General features: G+C 41.6%; 1 long non-coding RNA gene across 1 annotated transcript; it reads left to right on the top strand.

Moving 5' to 3' along the window:
- The first annotated feature begins 185 nt into the window (after nt 1–185).
- Nucleotides 186–6,009, top strand: LOC110585412. Its single transcript, XR_002480617.1, has 5 exons — nt 186–224; nt 528–633; nt 1,500–1,664; nt 3,810–3,961; nt 5,516–6,009. It is a non-coding gene; the product is annotated as an uncharacterized LOC110585412 (long non-coding RNA).
- The last annotated feature ends 11,310 nt before the right edge of the window (nt 6,010–17,319 follow it).

Below are 17,319 nucleotides of genomic sequence, written 5' to 3'. Positions count from 1 at the left end.
TTTCCCTCTGCTGAGTGGCAAACACTTGTTCCATGGAAAATCCTCAACTCTCCAACAAACCCTGGAAATGTAGGCTCCCTGTCCTGTCCCACAGGCAGCTTCAGCCTCCTCAGGCCCGAGTTAAGCAAGCATAAAAGACCCACCTCCCCACCAACTGCAGAGAACACACACCAAGCTCGACAGGTGCCGTGGAAGCCCCCTCTCAATATTTGTGGTTTATGTCGGTAAGCAGCTTCCTGTCCTCTCCTCCCTGGAGATGGGGGAGTGAGAAAGTATCAGCATTCTCCAAAGAAATCTTATAAACCCTCCCAATATATGTCTTGGATAAGACAATTTCCCGCACCATGATATTGAATATATTATAGTATCATTAAACTTTTACTTTCCATCATATGCATTTAGATTTTCGGCCATATTTACATAGTCAGGTTTATGACATTCAACTCCATTTGTTTGTAATTGTGCTAGAGAATGTTATTTTATTATCTGTTGTTATGGTGGCTTAAAACATTTCTTTTCTCAAACAGCTTCTGAGAGTCAGGAATCTAGGACTGGCTTATTTGGGGGCTTCTGGCTCAGGATCTCCCGTGAGGTTGCAATCAAGATGTTGGCCAGGACTGCAATCATCTGAAGGTTTGACTGGGGCTGGGGGCTCCACTTCTGGGAGGGCTCACTTACCTGGCTCAGCCTCAGTTTTTCTCAGGTTGTTATCTGGAGACCTCCATTTCTCACCAAGTTGTCTTCTCCATAGGGCTGTTCAAAATACAGCCGCCTGCTTTCCCCTGAGTGAGTGATCTGAGGGAGCAGGAAAGAAGCCATGATATCTCTTATGACCTAGCCTCAGAAGTGACATGCCATGCTCCTGCCATATGCTATGGGTCACATGGATCAACCATGGTACATGGGGGAGGAGACAGGGGTGTGAATACCAGGAGGCAGGGACCACTGGGGCTAACTTGGAGGCTGGGCACCTTACCTCTTGACATCATCCTGAGCATGTGCTCAGAGCTGTCAGTGTAAACTGTGGCCCATGGACCCGTCCCCCACAGACTTGTATTCCACGTTGGGGCGATCTCTCCAAGGTTTTGAGTGTGGCCCTTGGTCACTGGGTACCAATACCTAGTAAAGTTTGTGTGTCTCAGAGGACATAGTGATAACAGCGCCATCATTCTCTTTGTGGTGACTTGGGGCCTGAGGATACATTTTCCAGACAGAGCTGCTCTTTTCTGCTTCTAATCTCTCAAAGCACCTGGTGCTTTCTTATGCCCTTACCATTGAATCTCTTACAAAAGAAGGCCCTGAGGGGCCCAGCATGCAGACAGAACTGAATCCCAGGAGGGATTAGGCTCACAACTGGGTGCTCCTAACTGCTCCCTCCCCTCCCCAAAGCACAAGAATAAGGAGCTCTATCTGCAGTGATCAGCATGAGAAATGGGGACAAGTCGAGGGGAAGAGTTGCACTCTAGTTGGGGCAGATGGTGTCTATTTTCCTGTCATAGGAGAAGTGAATCCTAACACAGGGAGACTTCAGCGAATGAGAAGAGAAGGCACCAAAAGCAAAGGTCCAGAGGACACACCCTAATCCCTACTGAGGACCTTCCAGGAATCTATGAATTCAGTGGTCCTGCCACATCAGGGACCCGATCTCCCAGGAGAAGAAAGGGGTGAGAGAAAGGACAATTTCTTTCTTTTTTTTTTTAAAGATTTTATTTTTAAGTAATTTCTACATGCAACCTGGGGCTTGAACCCACAACCCCGAGATCAAGAGTCACACGCTCTACTGACTGAGCCAGACAGGCCCCTCAAGGAAAATTGATTTTTGAGTCTAGGGAGAAACTAGCTACTTGGCACTTACACGAACTTAAAACAAATTCCGTTTGGGTTTGCACATCAGTTTCTTGTAATTTTGGTTTGTGCAGAGTAGCTTCCCTGGGAGTAAAAATGGGAACTGAGACCCAGCCTGGGGTTGGGATGGTACGGCTGTGGGGAGGGGCGGTATTGTGTGATCGCCACTCTCCAGCTTCCTTACTGGGAAGAGCTACTCTGTGCCAGTGGCTCACTGTGTCCGTGCTCTGGAATCTAATTTAGCCGGCCCCCAACCTCAGAGAGATGGCATTGCTCTTCTTATTCTATGGGTAAAGAAACAGGCCTGCAGAGAATAAATAACTCCCTAAGCTATTCTTTTTTTTTTTTTTTAAGATTTTATTTATTTATTTGAAAGCGAGAGAGAGCACAAGCAGGGGGAGCAGCAGGCAGAGGGAGAGGGAGAAGCAGGCTCCCCGCTGAGCAGGGAGCCTGACATGGGGCTCGATCCCAGGACCCTGGGACCATGACCTGGGTCAAAGGCAGACGCTTAACCAACTGAGCCACCCAGGCATCCCTCCCTAATTTATTCCTAAAACACAAAAGGAGGTCGTACCCAGACAAAGCTCACATCCTGGCGGCCTGCTAAATTGTCTCCCACGCTGCAGGAGCTGGATTTTCACCAGTGCTGGCCACTTCCCTTACAGACTATTATCAATTGTCTCTCCTCAGCAACACCTTCCAAGTTACTATAATCTCTGGTCAGAAAAGAAAGCGCTATCTGAACAGATTCACCCACGTCGTGGGTCAGTCTCATTTCCTGTCCTGACCTCCACTAATAGTGGGCTTATCACCATTAACCTGTGGCTGCAGGGGCCGCCCACCATGTAATTTCCACAGGGGCCATTGCCACAGCCATCACGGGGGAAGCCAAAGGTAGAAATGAGGTGTGTCTTTTCAAACAGCATTTAAGTGGATTAAAAAAAAGCCCATCTGAGACACCCAATTTTTTAAAAAGTGAGTTTAGTTTGTAGAATTTTTTTTTTTTTTGCCATTCCTGTAGTATGTGGACATATTTCTTCTTTACCAAAGTTTTCTTCCCCATTTCTTTTCTCCTTTCTTGCCTTTTGTTGGATTGATGAGGTTTCCTTGGTTCTTTCATTGGTTAGAAGGAGGACATTGTATTTGCACATCCATTTTTTGGCTAGGTGAAATTTTTTGTTTAATATGCATATCTAACTATATTTTTCTATAAAAGTAAAAAGTTCATTAATATGGTCATCCTTCTCCTCCTCTAAAGACATAGAATGCCTTATTTTCCCTCTGCTATTTTTCTCCTACCTTCCATATTGTAGTTGTCTAGTATTTTAATTCCTCGATGCTTTTAACCTCTCAATAGTTATGATTTACCATCCATCAAGGATTAGATTTGCCAACATGTTTTATCACTCTTGGCGCATTACTGCTTCTCCTAGCCCATTCTTCCTTTCTGGTTCATTTTCTTTTTTGCTGAAGTAATACTTCTGAAGTGCTGTCAAGTTGTTCCTTTTATCTGGTGTTCTGTGATAAAACTCTGATGTCTCCAGCCAAGGTGAGGATTGTCTTTAATTACGTTGCTTGATATTGGGTGTATCCCTTTAATTCTGGAAACCCCCGGCCATTATTTCTCAACAGGGCAATGTCATAGAAGTGTCAGGAGGTGGGGACAACATGACATAGGATGGTCAAGGAGAGGTCTCTGAGGAGGCGATGTGGGCACTGAGGTCTAAATGACAAGGCAGAAGGAAGAGCAAAGTTAAGAGCTTGGTGGGATTTGGGAATTGAAGGAAGGCCCCTGAGTTTGGGGCTTGGGGAGTGAGGGGTATGGGAGGAGATTAGATGAGATAGAGAGGGAGGGCTCTCTTGGCTTTTCATGGGAGTTTGAGTGGAGAGATGAAAGAGTTCGGCATGAGCTTTTGTGGCAAAGACACCTAGCTGTTCACCATAACCCACTGATTCTTTCTTAGGCTCCAAGTGGTATTATCTGCTATCATAACCCAGAGGAATTAGCTGCTCTTCCCAAAGACACTTGATGGCATAAACCAGAACTCCCAGTTTCTAGTCCAGATTCCGTTCTTGGGACAGCAAGAAAGAAGATGGGGAGAGTTGGAGGAGAGAGGTGAGTGAGGCTGCACTTGGATTCATTAGCCACCTGAGGGCTGTGCTCATCTCATCCCTGGTACTTTAGGACACCTCAGCAAGAACTTTCATTCACTGCCCCTTGGATTCTTTAGACAAGTCTGTTTTCCCTCCCCTTGGCTGAGGACACTTACATCCTGCAATGATGCTTTGGGCTCTGTATCGGTTTAGAGGCTCAGCAGGAAATGGGTAACAACTCAAACTGGGTAATTGTGACTAGTCCTCTTATTAAACTCCTCGCAAAGGTATGGCGGGGTTTAGGAAACCAAGTAGGATGGTGCAGTGCCCTGGGGCCTGTGATGGTGGAAATCATTGTTACCCTATCAGTGCTGTAACAAATGACCACAAATCCAGTAGCTGAAAACAGCACAAATTTATTCTGTTACAGTTCTAGGGGGTCAGAAGTCTAAAATGGGTCTCACTGAACCAAACTCTGGTGCCATGTTTCTTTCTGGAGACTCTAAGGAAGAATAGTTTTGAAGTTTTGTAGTTTTGTAGTAGCTCTTTCTAGAAGCTGCCTGTACTCTTTGGTTCATAGCCCGCTTCCAACTTCAAAGCCAGCAATAGCTGGTCAAGTCTTTCTAATGATGCCATTTCTCCTTTTCCGACTCTTCTGATTCCCTCCTCTACATTTAAAGGACCCTTGTGATTACATTGGGCCAAACTGGATAATTCAGGATAATCTCCTTATTTGAGAGTTGGATGATTGGCAATCTTAATTCCATCTGCAACCTTAATTCTTACCTTGTCATACAACCTAACATATTCACAGGTTCTGGAAATTAGAGTGGGGACATCCTTGGGAGCCATTACTATGCCTACCATAAAGAGACAAGGACATGAAACACGTACTGGAACCCAGAGGAGGTAGCTGTGTGAGGTCATGTGACAGGAGTATGACCTTTGGTAGAGAACTGAGTCCCCCAAATTAGGAGTGGTAGATATCATCTGGCCACAGGGGACCAGGAAAGATTTATTGCACTGGTTGAGTAATCAGTCTTGATTAGCATGAGGAACTAGGGTTGCTTCTACACAAGAGGATAGTAAAGAGAATTTCCAGAACTCAGGGCATTTATTTGGGCGTCTCTTAGTACTTCTATGTCCTATAATAACCACGGGAATCACAGCACCTGCAACCCACCAAAGCAGGGAAAATAAAAGGCCCAAAGGTCTGGATTACTCTGCCAGGCAATCAACTTGGGCCAGCCGAAATGCTGTCAAGGAATAAGGGAAATTTAGAATGGGTGTAAAGAGAGAGATAGCGAATATCAGGTATGACCAGGGACCAGCTACAACAGCAAGGACTCTTGTTTCTGAATTCTTCCAGGATTTTGCAATTGGGTACCACCTTGAGGGACTCTGTGACAGACTCAGACACAGACTTCCCTCTAGGGCAAGGAGTAGGGCATCTTGTACTCACACAAAAAATGAAATCTCTACCATATAGTACAGGAGTCAATACAATAGAGAGTGAGTGGATTGGAGTGCTAGGAGGGATGGGTTATATCTGATGCAAATCTATGTTCATCCTTAGATTTCCTCAGCACGGACAGCCTCTGGGACTCCGCTGACATGACCAGAGGCTGACCATCACTCTCTTTGGGAACACTTGGTCCTTCACCTTGACTGCCACCATGCAGCCAGGCTGAACATCCAGGAACACAGAGTTCCTGGCTCCTCCCACAACTTCCAGAATTGGATGAAATGCCTTACGGATTCTCACTATAGGAAAGGCCACAGGACAAAACCGGAACTGTTGGGGAGTCAACTTTCTGTCGACTGAGTCTCTGCTAATGGAAAACAAGAGATGGGAGGGAGATTGCAGATAAATTCCCCTTCTTCCTCCCTCCCGTGGCCCACTCCAAAGTGCCATTTCTCTCCGCAGCCTGCTTGGAGTGGAACCATATGCCAACCAGACATGCTTGCTGAGTAACCTGCTGTGATCTTGGAGGCTTCTCGTGAAGTGTCAGCCAGGATGACAATGTACCATTTCACACTTCCTCACGCCTTTCTTGCTTCACTTCCCCTTTCCTCATCTTTGCTGCCCTGCTTCTGACTCCCAAGTGGGATGGTTAATTTTATGTGTCCATTTGTCTGGGCCATGGTGCCCAGATATGTGGTCAAACCTTTTTCTGGATGTTTCTATGAGGGTGTTTTTTGGATGAGATGAACATTTGGATCAGTTGGACTTTGAGTAAAGCACATCGTCCTCCATATGTGGGTGGGCCTCGTCCAATCAACTGAAGGCCTGAATAGAACAAAAGGCTGACTTCCTGCAAGCCAGAGAGAATTCTGCAGCAGCCTTCGAATGTCAAATGCAGCATCAAGCTTTCCCTGGCCTCCAGCCTGTTGGCCCACCCTGCAAATTTTGGACTTGTCAGCCCCATAATTGCAGGAGACAATTCCTTAAAATAAATCATTTTCTATATAAATACACATCCTACTGGTTCTGTTTCTCTGGAGAACCTTGGCTAATAACATCAAGTAAGGCTCCAGCTCTCTCATCCGTGCTTCAGCCTCTGTTTTAGAGGGAATCAATCCACCCAAGACAAGGTCCCTGCCTTTCATGGACCTGACACCTCATCTCCATCTCCATGTGAATATTGAAACCGCAGGCCTTAGACCCTAAGGGCCAAGCTCCAGGTCCATACTGACTGCCCTAGTGTCTTCATCTTTCTTACCCCACTGGCTTTGCGTTCCTTATTTCCCTCTGGGACTTGAGAATTTCCTATTATTCATTATATTCCTATTATTTTGTAATAAAATTTCCTTTTATTAATCTCCTTTATTTCATTCCTCAACTAATATTTTTAACATTATTATACACTTATTCAGTATCTCTTTATATTTGTAGCAGGAGGGTAACCCTGTCTCTACACGGCACGTTGACTGTATTAACTCATGCAATTTGTCCCTATACATATGAAATTTTTAAATAGTAATGAATTCTTCATATGTGTTTGTGAGGCTCACAGTTGCCATCATGTGGGGATTCGATTTCACTGACCATTTCACTAGTGTTGGATAGTTGGATTGATTTTCATTTTTACTATTAAAATTCATTTTATGGTGAATATATTTATGGATAAAACCTTCCGGTATTTGGTATTATGCCCCTAGTATAGACTCCAAAAAGTAGAATCACCACATCAAAGAATACAAACATTTTAAAATCCAAATCGCTCTCATCAATTATGCCTTCATGTGACTTCACTCTAGACATCTTGATTGAAGTTTGGCATTCACGTGTCTCTTCTGACTTTGATCTGTTCCTTGAGGTGAATTCCTTTGATAGCTACTCTCATCCATTAAAGATTTCTTTTTACTAGTTTAAATCTCAGAGGGCAGGCATCTGCAAGTTGTATCTTTCTGGTTATAAGGACACAGTTATGTTCATGAACAAAATATTCCGCATACTCTTAACATAGCTCTTGCTTTGGATTACACCTTAACAACACCATATGTGTGTGGACATTTCCCTTTGCTTACTAGAAAACACACCTTGCAATGGCATGGTTAAGTGTCTGAGCGCTGGGGTCAGACCTGCCTGGATACAAATCATAGCTCCAGGGCTCACTTGCTTTGTCACTTTGGCAAATCCTTTACCCTCACTGAGCTTTAGATATTTTATCTGTCAAATGGGAGTAACAATAGTACCTAACTCAAAAGGCTGCTCTGAGAATGAATTGAGATAACAAATCTAAAGCCCTGGATACACACAAAGGAAGGCGCACAATAAGCCCTCACCAGTGTAGCTGTTATTAACAATCGGACTTCAGCTCCTCACGGACCCTAGGGTCCCTGTGTTCCCTGTATCCTGGTGGCAGACAGTGGCCGTGGGGAGCCTGGCTCTGCCCCCCGACCCCGACCCCAGGGCTCAGTTTGTCATCCCCTCTTTTCTGCTTCTAACAGCACCTTACAGATGAACTAAGTGTAACATAATTGTTTTATTCTATTTTCCTTTTAGTCTTTAAAAAAATTTTTTTTTAGTTTTTTTTAAGAGTTAAAACATTATAGGGGCGCCTGGGTGGCTCAGTCAGTTGGGCGTCTGACTCTTGGTTTCCATTCCTGTCATGATCTCAGGGTCCCGAGAGCGAGCCCTGCATCAGGTTCTGAGCTCAGCAAGGAGTCCACTTGGGATTCTTTCCCCCTCTGCTCCTCCCCCTGCTCTCTCTCTCTCAAATAAATAAATAAAATCTTTTTTATTATTTATTTATTTATTTATTTATTTATTTTTTAATTTTTTTTAAGATTTTATTTATTTGACAGAGAGAGAGACAGCGAGAGAGGGAACACAAGCAGGGGGAGCGGGAGAGGGAGAAGCAGGCTTCCCGCGGAGCAGGGAGACCGACGCAGGGCTCAATCCCAGGACCCTGGGATCATGACCTGAGCTGAAGGCAGACGCTTAACGACTGAGCCACCCAGGCGCCCCAAATAAAATCTTTTTTAAAAAAGTTAAAACATTATAGATACCACTAAAGTCCCTTTCTTTCCTCAGGTTTTTAATTATGGTCCAATACACATAACATAAAACTTACCATCTTAACGATTTTCAAGTGTACGGTACAGTGGTCTTAAATACATTCATAATGTTGGGCAACCATCACCACCAACCATCTCCTTTCATCTTGAACTGAAGCACTATGCCCATTAGACAACTCCCATCCCCCCCTACCCTGCCCCTGGCAACCAACATTCTACTTCCTGTCTCTATGAAGTTGACTTCTCTAAGTATCTCACATAAGTGGAATCATACAGTGTTTGTCTTTTTGTGACTAGCTTATTTCACTTAGCATGGTGTCCTTAAGGTTCATCTATGTTATAGCATGTGTCAGAATTTCCTTCCTTCTTAGGCTGAATAATATTCCATTGTACATATTTACTACATTGTGCTTATCCATCCACAGTAAAGCCGCTTTGACAACCTTCCTACTCAACTCTCCAACCCCTCTCCCCCACACCCAAGTTGATCACACTCATGAACTTAGTTTTTCCTTCCAGACTTAAAACATTTTTTTATTCAAATATTTGTACTCACAGAAAATGCATAGAATATCAGACAACATAAAGTATTTTGCATCTTATACTTTTCACTTAATGTTTTTGCATTTATCCATGCTGATATATATGGATCTAGTTACGCCATTTTCATACTGCATAATTTTCTATTCTATGTATATATTCTAGTTTTATTTGCCCACTCTCCTATCGATCCCTCAAATTTGAGCCCAGTAGCTTTTGATGGCTTTCAGATACTTTAAAAATACATTAAAAATAATTCATCCAGTTTTTTTTTCAGTCCTTAGAGGGAGAGCTGGTCCTGGCTTTGTTCGTAGCTCTTCACTCTGCAAACCAAATATTCAAGAATATATCCAAGAATTTTTTACAAGGTCAAGCTCCAGAGAAAACGTCAATAAAATTTTCCACCAAAGAGAGAGAATCAACCATGTTCTCTGGCTTCAATTCAGCAAAATTAGAAATAGAAGTAACTAAATTTATTTTTTTTTAAGATTTTATTTATTTATTTGAGAGAGAGACCATGAGCGGGGGGAGGAGCAGAGGGAGAAGCAGACTCCCCAGTGAGCACAGAACCAGCTGCAGGGCTCGATCCCAGAACCCTGAGATCACCACCTAAGCAGAAGTCAGACACACTTAATGGACTGAGTCAACCAGGTGCCCCAGAAATAACTGACTTTAATGAGCACTTAATAAGTACCAGGCACAAATCTAGGTGCTTTAAACATATTAAGCTACTAAATCTCCTTTAATCAGCACAATAACCCCATGAAGTAGGAATAGTATTATTACCATACACAAATGAGAAAACGGCAATGAAATGACTTGCCCAAGCTCTCACAGAGTTTTTGTGGAGGAACAAGGATTCCAAACAGAGCAGCGGCCTGATTCCATGGTGCTTAATCATTTCATGATAATACTATATTGAAAGTAGAATTTAAAAAAGATAGAATATTTGCAAATTAAAAGTCAAAGGGAGAATAAGTGAATTGGAAGACACTCTAGAAGATTCTGTAGTATGGGGAAACAAAAAGAAAAAAAAGAAAAGAAAAGAAGACAAAAGTAGACTGAAAGACTTGAAATACAACTACTGGACAACTGGAAGCCTAACTTCACCGAATGAAAGTAAGCTGAGAGGGAAGATGGAAGAAGCAAGAAGCAATAGTAAATGTAAAACATTTTCATAAATGTAATTCTGAATTGACAGTGAATTTCTTATTAACATACTTGGTGTGTTATTTTGAAAGTGAAATGAAATCTCGAAACAAGTGGTATCCAAAATAGGGTGCATGAGCCCCAGGGGATCAGTAAAATGACCTCTTTGTGCCCAGAAAGAAAATATCAGGATTTGTCATCTTTATATTAGATTTATCTATTTTTGTCTTTTTGTATATATTTTGTAATTTACATAATATGTTGGAAAGTGATGTGTGTCTATAACTTATAAATAAATGAATGAATAAATAAATATTACAGATGAATGCTCAATGTTTATTCATTGGATCTTTGAAAATTTTGGGCACCATATCTAGACAAAATAACAAAAGAGACTGGGCTGGGGTTTATTCGGTGGGAAATAAAGGTATGCTAATTTGGTGGATCTTTTCTTTTCTTCTCTTTTTTAAAGATTTTATTTATCTATTTGACAGAGAGACAGATAGCGAGAGCAGGAACACAAGCAGGGGGAGTGGGAGAGGGAGAAGCAGGCTCCCCGCGGAGCTGGGAGCTTGAGGCAGGGCTCAATCCCAGGGCCCTGGGATCATGACCAGAGCCGAAGGCAGATGCTTAACTGACTGAGCCACCCAGGTGCCCCTTGGTGGATCTTTTCTGTGAAAGAATGGAAATACCGAAAAAAATACAGAATTCATTAGAAAATTTTATGGCTACATGTCTGTTAAAATTTAAGGATACTGACCAAATTAGTGTAAATATCTAATACCTTCTGAATAAGCAGAGGTAAAAAGATAAACCTTTATTAATCTGACGTTAGTCAAGAAAGAATGGGGGGGAAGCTAAGAATAAGGAATAAGGATGGTATGCAGGGGGTTGAATGATAATCCCGCCTAAAAGATATGTTCACATCCTAATCCCTAGAATTTGTAAAGGTGACCTTATTTGGGAAAAAAGTTTTTGCACACGGCGCCTGGGTGGCTCAGTCAGTTAAGCCTCTGCTTCGGCTCAGGTCAGGATCCCAGGGTCTTGCGGTAGAGTCCTGCATTCGGTTCCCAGCTCAGTGGGGAGCCTGCTTCTCCCTCTCCCTCTGCTGCTCCCCCTGCCTGTGCTTTCTCACTCTCGCTCTGTCAAATAAATAAATAAAATCTTTTTTTAAAAAAAGTCTTTGCATGGATGAAGTTAAGGATCCCTAGATGAGGTCACCCTCAGTTATCTGGGTGGGCCCTAAATCCAAATCCAATGCTAAGTGTCAGACATACAGGGAGAGGACTACTGGTCAGATGAAGACAGAGGCAGAGATGGGAGAGATGCAGCTGCAAGCCTACGAATGCCAATAGCCATAGAGGCTGGATGAGGCAAGGGATGGACTCTCCTCCAGAGCTTCAGGAGGGAACTTGGCCCTGCCAACACCTGCATTCCAGACTTCCGGCCTCCAGAACTGTGACAAAACAGTTTCCGGATTTTTTGAAGTTCACCCCGTTTGTGGTAATTTGTCATAGCAGCCTTAGTAAACTAGTATAGATGATAAACAGAAAACACAGTAACGTGCGGTAGAAATAATTCCACGTTTATCCATCATCACAAGCCGATACTAATCTATTCAGACTAGCAGATTGGATTAAATAAAGCAATACAAAATCCAGTTATAGGCTGATGACAAGAGGCAGAGGGAAAAAAGTGGTTGCAAATGTTGTAAATATAAGGACGGAGAAGAAAGAGTGGTCAATTATTAACTGAAGAAAGTTGGAGTAGCAATATTAGGTCAGACCATATGAAATTTAAGACAATAAAGAATTAATGAGAATAAAAACACCAGTACATAATTATCCAGGGAAGACTCTACCAAGGGGCTTTATTTATGTGTAAGTAAAGTTAAAACAGAAAGTAACAAGCTGGAGGAAAGTAGGATAGGCTAAGCCCTTATTTCCCTAATGCATAAAGAACCTCTACAAATCAATAAGAAAAAGACAAAAACTCTTAGAAAAAACAATGGGCCAGGGATATGAATAGATGTTCACAGAAAATGCTCAATTTCAGCAGTACAGAAAGAAATGGAGTTTTAAACTATGCTGAAATGCCATTTTTATCTAATTAACTCATTTATTTAAAAATTTTTATTATTGAAGTATAGTTGATGTAATATTATATTAGTTTCATGTGTACAACATCGTGACTCAATGATTCTGTACATTATGCATGCTCACCACGATAAGAGTGGTCACCATACTGTTATTAGAATATTATTGACTGTATTCCCTATGTTGTACTTTTCATCCCCATGACTTATTTTGTAACTGGAAATTTGTACCTCTTAATCACCCTCACCACTTTAAAATGATCAGATTGGTAAAGATCCAATAAGTTGATTGAACACTGGGTTAGCTGGTGTTTAGGGTGTGATGAAACAGGCAGCAGTGCAAATCCATACAACATCTGACAATTTGGAAGTTTGGCAATATGGAAGAAAATAACACAAGCAAACTCCTTTTGACCTACCAATTTCACTTCTCCTAATTTATTCTACAGATACAAACAAAACAATGTATGAAAAAGGCTATTAATTATACTATTATTTATAAAAGCAAAAGATTGATTACAATTCAGTGAACAGTCATAAAATACAAATGCTGTGTGCAACTATTAAAAAGAATGAGGATTCTCAGTATGTAGTGATTCATAATCATCTCCAAAATATATTATTAAGTGAAGAAAGTAACGGGCAGGACAGTGTGCACAATATGCCACTCTTTTATAAGAAGGAGTTACAACTACACAAGTACGATTTATACGTAGTTGTTCATACATGCACAAATCTTGCTGAAAGAATAGGTAAAAAAGCAACTGGTAACACTGGTTGCCACTGGAGGGGAACTGAGATGCTGGTGGAGGGGAGTAGGGGGAGGCTGAAACCAACAAACCAAATAACAGCTACATGAGACCAAACCACCACCATCATCCTCTCATCTCCATAGAAAGGAAAAAACTACAGAGATAATTGGCTAAACTAAGAGCTAGGTCTTTTAAAATGACTAATAAGGAGCACCGGGGTGGCTCAGTCGGTTAAGCATCTGCCTTCAGCTCAGATCATGATCTCAGGGTCCTGGGATTGAGCCCCGGATCGGGCTCCCTCTCAACAAGGAGTATGCTTCTCCCTCTCCCTCTCTCCTCCCCACCCCCCCCCCCCCCCCCCCCACCCCCCTCATGCTCGTGCGCACACATTCTCTCTCAAATAAATAAATAAGATCTTAAAAAAAAATTACTAGTAGAATAGACAAACCGGGGGGGGGGGGGGCAGCTGATCGAAGAAAAGAGAGAATGTACAAATAATATTTGGTGAGATGTGTCCATTCTTGGTCACCACCTATTGTGTGTCAAGGCTGTGTATGACTTCCATGTCATCTAGAATGGGGTAAGGCATAGGCTTTCTTCCAAGGCTGAGCTGTCAAGAGAAGGCAGGAATCCCCTCATCTTATCATCCCACGAGGCATGCCAGGGATTGCCAGTCCCGCAGTGTGGGTCTGCATCCCAGTGAGGGTCCTCGTCCCCTTGTAACCTTCCTTTCCTTCTGAAGAGTGCAAATGTAGGAGCAATCTTATCAGTGAAAGAACAGATTGATTGGCATCAGGAAAACTTGAAAAAATAAAAAATTATTAGAGAAAACAAAACAATAATTAATCAAACTCTGTCTTCCTGCCCCTTCTCAATAAAAACATCAGGACAAGATGGTGTTAAAGATGTGTTTTATCAACTAGAAATGGATCATTTTTTAAAATACAGACTGTTTCGGAAGATAGAGAGAGAGGGAACGGTGATACTCATTTGCATCCCCCTAATTTTGATATATTTGTGTTTTCATTTTCATTCAATTAAAATATTTTCTAATTTCTCTTGTAAATCACTGTTGATGTCTGGGTATTTAGCAATGCGTTGTTTCATTTTCAGATGTTTAGAGATTTTCCAAATACCTTAGTTATTTACTTCTAGTTTAATCTTGTCGAGGCCAGAGGACATACTTACAATATTTCAATCTTGTTCAGTGTGTTGGGACTTGTTTTCTGGCCCAGGATATGGTCTATCATGATGAATGTTTCATGTGTGCTCGGAAAAAACAAGGTATATTCTGCTCTGTTGAGTGGAGTGTTCTATACATGTCAGTTAGGTCAAGTTGGTTGACAGTATTGTTCAGGTTTTTCATATCCTCATTGTTTTTCCATTTACTTGTCCTATCAATTACTGAGAGAGTAGTGTTGAAGCCTTCAACAATAAATGCAGATTATCCTGTTTCTCCTTCTAATCCTAACCGTTTTTGCTTTATCTATTTTGAAGTTCTGTTTTTAGATGCATACGCATTTAGGATAGTTACATCTTCTTGCTAATGTGATCCCTTTTTCATTATGTAATAATGTTCTTCTTTATCCCTGGCAATAGTCTTTGTTCCGAAGTGTACTTTTTTGTACTATTATAGCTCCTCCAGCTTTCTTTTGAGTGGTGCTTGCATGATCTCCCTTTTCCATCTTTTAACTTTTAAACCCTTTCTTCGTTTTCGGAGTGAGTTTCTTGTGGACCACATATTAGCTGGGTCATGTTTTGTATGTAATCTGACAATCTTTGCTTTTTAATGTGGGGTTCTCTCTGCGCCTGTCTTTTTCATCAGCACTTGGTGGAGGCCTTTGGAAAAGAGGTTGTGAGTGAGTTCAGACTCTCTTGTGTCTGGGTGTTCATGGGTCTAAACCAGTGGTTCTCAATCAGGGGCATTTTGCCCCCAAAGGGATATCTGGTAATGTCTGAAGATATTTTTGATGATCACAATAGGAGGGAAGGGGTGGGTACTACTGGCATCTAGTAGGGAGACACCAGGAACGCTGCTAAATATTCTACAATGCCTGGGAGAGCCTTTCACAACAAATAATTATCCTGTCCAAAATGTCAATAGAGCTAAAGCTGAGCAACTCTGTTCTAGATTGCATGTTAGCCCACACTCGGTCTTAAAGAATTCATTAAAATTTTTGCTGCTTTCATCCTACCCACTTCTATGGCAGCCTCTTCCTCCCCTACTTTGACAAAAGTGAAACAGTTCAGGTGTCCCATCTTTCCTTCACTGGTCTTCTCAGTGTTCAGCATTCAGCTCATGTGGTTGCCTTAGCTTTCTGATGGGGTCTAGGAAAGTTATGATCTGTACATTATCTATATTTTTTTCATTGCTAGGGTGGGAGTTAATGTTTTCTTGTAGCTTTGTACATTCTAAGTGGAAGCTAAACTTCCATTTGGTTTTTAAATAATCAATTCTAAACCAGGAAAAGGACAATTATGAACCAATCTCAATGAGGAACATGGATGCAAAAATTCTAAAGTGGTAGTGGTAGTATATACAAAATAGAGAACAGCAGCTGCAAATTTATCTCATTCAATGTTCAGAGATAAAAGGGTTAACCATTCATTCCATTGTTTTCTGCAGGTAAGTCCTTTTTTTTTTTTAAAGATTTTACTTATTCATTTGAGACACAGAGATACAGAGAGAGAGAGAGCATGAGCAGGGAGAGAGGCAGAGGGAGAGGGAGAAGCAGGCTCCTCGCTGAGCCAGGAGCCCGATGCGGGGCTCGATCCCAGGACCCTGGGATCATGACCCGAGCCGAAGGCAGACGCTTAACCATCTGAGCCACCCAGGCACCCCAGGTAAGTCCTTTTTTCTTACTGAAATCTGATGGCAATTAAATTCTGATATTTTTCCAAGCTACTGTATGAAGAGGATGCTGAAGGCCATCACTATACAGCATATTGCAACATAAGGACTCTTCCATTCACCAATTCTGGTGCAGTGTTATATACAAAATAAATCATGGCCATGTAGAGTTTATCCTAAGAATACAAGGATGTTCACCAGCAGAAAATCTATCACTGTAATCCAGTTCCTTAAGAGATCAAAGGAGCAATCCACATGATCATCTCAATAGAAGCAAAAAAATTTTTCTATAGAATTTAAGATCTATTCAGGATTTAAAAAAAAAAGCAACTCTTAGCAAGCTAGGACTAGAAGGGAATTTTCTTAACCCGATATAGAATCCTACCAAACATCTATAATAAATAGCATTGAAAAGTGAATCCTAACTATATTCCCATGGGACTCAGTAATAAGAAAAGGATGCCTGCAGCACTCCTGCTATTCAATCTTATACTGGAGGTTTTAATCAGTACAATAAAATAAGAGAAGGAGGTAAGATGTAAGAATTCATTCATCTATGACAAGATATTAGAACGAATAAAATAAGTCAGCAGTTTGCTAGCTGCAAGATCAACGTGCAAAATCAGTAATGTTGTCCTACAACATAACAACCAGTTAAAGATGTTAGAGAGAAAAGGGTACCATTCATAAAGTCTATCAGATATCTAAGAGTAAAAATAACATAGAGTTTGCTCCATCTTTACAGAGAAACATATAAACCATTTTTGAAGAGCGAAACAAAGATCTAAGTAGAGAGATCTACTACACGTGGGGAGGTTCAATAACATGAAGATGTGCATTTGTCCCCATTTTAATCTATGAGGTCAATGTGATTCTGATCCAAATTTCAATAGTTTGTTTTGTTTCTTAGTGGAACTCATACGGGAGGATGGAACTTTAAGAATAGCAAAAACAATTTTGATGAAAAAAAAAAGACGGTGTTACTTGCCTAACTATATATCAAGACTTATTAAAATGCTTGCTAAATAAAAGAGACAAATAGACCAATAGGACAGATAGAGAGACCAAAAACAAACTTTCACATGGATGAAAGTTTGAGAAATAACAGAAGTGAGATTATACAAGCCAATGGAGGAGAAGAAGGACTAGTCAATAAATATTAATGGCATGATTGGTTTTCCACATAAAAATAAATTAGATCCCATAGCTCAGTCGGTAGTGTCTGCCTTCGGCTCAGGTCATGATCCCAGGGTCCTGGGATTGAGTCCCGTATCAGGCTCCCTGCTTGGCGGGGAGTCTGCTTTTCCCTCTACCCTTCCCTCCTGCTCGTGCTTTCTCTCTCTCTCTCAAATAAACAAATAAAATCTTTAAAAAATAAATGTAAAAACGTGGACAAGAAGGATGCGCACAACTTTAGGACGGTGGCCTCCTCTGGGGAGAGTCGGGAGAGGGGAGTAGGATCTTAGAGA

This window comes from Neomonachus schauinslandi, chromosome 9 (genome assembly GCF_002201575.2).
Source record: "Neomonachus schauinslandi chromosome 9, ASM220157v2, whole genome shotgun sequence".
Lineage (NCBI taxonomy): Eukaryota > Metazoa > Chordata > Mammalia > Carnivora > Phocidae > Neomonachus > Neomonachus schauinslandi.
This window is presented reverse-complemented; position numbering and strand designations above follow the sequence as displayed.